At 42.0% G+C, this 2,737-nt stretch overlaps 1 non-coding gene across 1 annotated transcript; it reads left to right on the top strand.

Moving 5' to 3' along the window:
- Positions 1 to 705: 705 nt before the first annotated feature.
- LOC114808307 lies at positions 706 to 843 on the top strand. Its single transcript, XR_003756153.1, has one exon. It is a non-coding gene; the product is annotated as a small nucleolar RNA SNORA7 (small nucleolar RNA).
- Positions 844 to 2,737: the final 1,894 nt, after the last annotated feature.

Here is a 2,737-nt window from a genome sequence, read left to right as displayed (position 1 = left end):
GTGTAACCTTGAACAACTCACTTAACTTCTCTGTACCTCAGTTACCTCATCTGGAAAATAGGGATTAAGACTGTGAAGCCCCACATGGAACAGGGATTGAGTCCAACCTGATAAGCTTGTATCTCTCCAGCACTTTATACGGTTCCTAGCACATAGTAAGCACTTAACAAATACCACAAAAAAAAAAATGATCCTGAGAAGCAATGTGGCTTAGTGAGAAGCAGTGTGGCTTAGTGGATAGACCATAGGGCTGGGAGACAGAAGGACCTGGGTTCTAATCCCAGCTCTGCCACATGTCTGCTGTGTGACCTTGGGCAAGTCACTTTACTTCTCTGGGCCCTGGTTACATCATCTGGAAAATGGGGATTAAGACTATGAGCCCCATGTGGGATAGGGACTGTGTCCAACCCAATTTTCTTGTATCCACCTCAGTGCTTAGAACAGTGCTTGGCACATAGTAAGTGCTTAACGAGCACAATAATTATAATTATTACTACTAGTACTATCAAAAACTATCTCCATAAACGAAATGGGCACTCAGTGATGAGAAGCATAGATAGTAATGGCACTGTGATAAGTTAAAATATTTCTCAGTAATTTTCTGATATAGAACAAATTTGTTCATTCACAATTTTTGAACTCAATGGTGAATGAAATGATAGAATATGTCAGAACAATAAAATTCAGTTAGTAATAGCTTGAGATCCCCTCTCAGGATCACATCTGAAGAGTTTCCAGTACTCTACCAGTCTTGACTACAGGAGGGAGAATCAAGCAGAGGCATATCCATTCCATTCCTAGTTTGGGCAGTGGCTAGCCAGTGGAAGGCAATCTGCTACAAGTCGAAACTCACCTTTGCTAAGCAGTAGAGGCATGGGAGAGAGTCGATGGCAGAGTCTTAAATTTACTGTGCGGAAGAAGGTTATGTTAAACCACTTCCGTATTTTTACCAAGAAAACTCTATTGGCTACACTACCTGAATGATTGCAGGTGGGGGTAGGGCATTTTGGGAGAGGTGTGCCCTTGGCATCACTATGGGTAAGAAATGACTCGACAGCATAAGACAAGACAATAGATTGGGAGGAGTGAAGAGCATGAGCTGGGGTGTTGTGGGAGAATTGGGACGACTAGTGGGGAGAGAGCTGAAGGAGTGCCTTAAAGATAATGGATAGGAGTTTTTGCTTGGTGCAGAGAGAAATGGGAAACTGACTTCATTTTTTGTGATACTGACCTGTCATTTGATGTTACGTGTAACCCTTAAATGATGCTGCTGGAACAATCAACAAGTCAGATGTGTCACACTATCCACACACTATGTTTGATAGTCTCTCTAAGGACGTACTGGTTTGATTCGTTTTTCTATTTCTTTGTCTATCATTGCATCATTGGTCAGGGTGCTTTCTAGGTAACAAGTTCCATGGTCATACTTAGCTCTGTGCTGTCACTATAAGCTTTTGGTTGAGTGCATGGCATTCCTGGTGCGGACTGATTAATTTCCTTGGTTTTCTTTAGCCCTGTTATCGGCCCATAACCCCGATTTATTTGGCAGAATGATTTACAATCAATTGAAAGTCTTCTTGGCTGTGGGCTTCTATGGCACAGTCCTCTGTGGACAATAATTTTTGGATGAGTATCTCTTGGACTATGGATGATGCCCTAAATCTAATTTCTCTAATCTAAAGGAAATGCAACATTTGAACTGCTCATTTAAACTTTCCTAAAAGCCTCGAGGATCAGCCTGTTTCAAACGAAATAGCTGCCTAAGCAGTAGAGTGAAATCAATTTGCATATTACCAGCTCCCAGGCCACTGACTAGTTCAAGTGGGAAATGAAACAGGCCAAGCTGGAAGATACCCAATAATGGAACTAAACCGATTCCAATTTGAGAAATGAGTTGGGGCCTGAGGGCAACAAATGAGGGGTTGTTTGCCCCAGGGTTTAGTGACTGGATTTGATTTTATGATCTTTTGACCTTTTTGACCTGCTGTAACCTTGTTAAATACCAGTTGATGTTTATGCTTTTACTTAATACTTGAACATCATTTCTACAGCTTCTGTGGAAGCAGCGTGGCCTAGTGGAAAGAGCACGGGCAGGGGAGTCAGAGGACCTGGGTTCTAATCCCAGTTCTTTCACTTGCCTGCTGTGTGACCTCGGGCAAGTAACTTAAGTTCTTTGTGCCTCAGTTACCTCATCTGTAAAATAGAGATTAAGACTGTGAGCCCCGCGTGGGACCGGAACTGTGTCCAACCTGATTTCCTTCTGTCTACCCCAATGCTTAGAACAGTGCTTGGTGCATAGTAAGCACTTACCAAATACCACAATTACTATTATTATTATATATTTATTTTCCAAATATAGCTATTAGCCCCAGTGCAGGAAAAAAGCAGGGAGTAGGACTTTGGCAAGTTCCTGTGCCATTCAGGGGGCTGTAAGTTTATGTCACAGGATGGTGGTGCTGATTTACCCGAGTCATCTGGGGGTGCTCTAGCTAGGAAATATTCATAAATGTATCAATCAGTCAGTGGTATTTATTTAGCACTTACTATGTGCAGAGCACTGTACTAAGCATTTGGGAGAGTCCAGTGCAACAGAATTAGCAGACACATTCCCTGTCCATAGTGAGATTACATCTAGAGGATGAGCTTGCAGTCTATGTGGAAGGCTAGAAATCTTGAGAGTATGATAAGCTCTGACAATAACAATAATAATTATGGTATTTGTTAAGCGTTTATTATG

Source organism: Ornithorhynchus anatinus, chromosome X5 (assembly GCF_004115215.2).
Source record: "Ornithorhynchus anatinus isolate Pmale09 chromosome X5, mOrnAna1.pri.v4, whole genome shotgun sequence".
Lineage (NCBI taxonomy): Eukaryota > Metazoa > Chordata > Mammalia > Monotremata > Ornithorhynchidae > Ornithorhynchus > Ornithorhynchus anatinus.
This window is presented reverse-complemented; position numbering and strand designations above follow the sequence as displayed.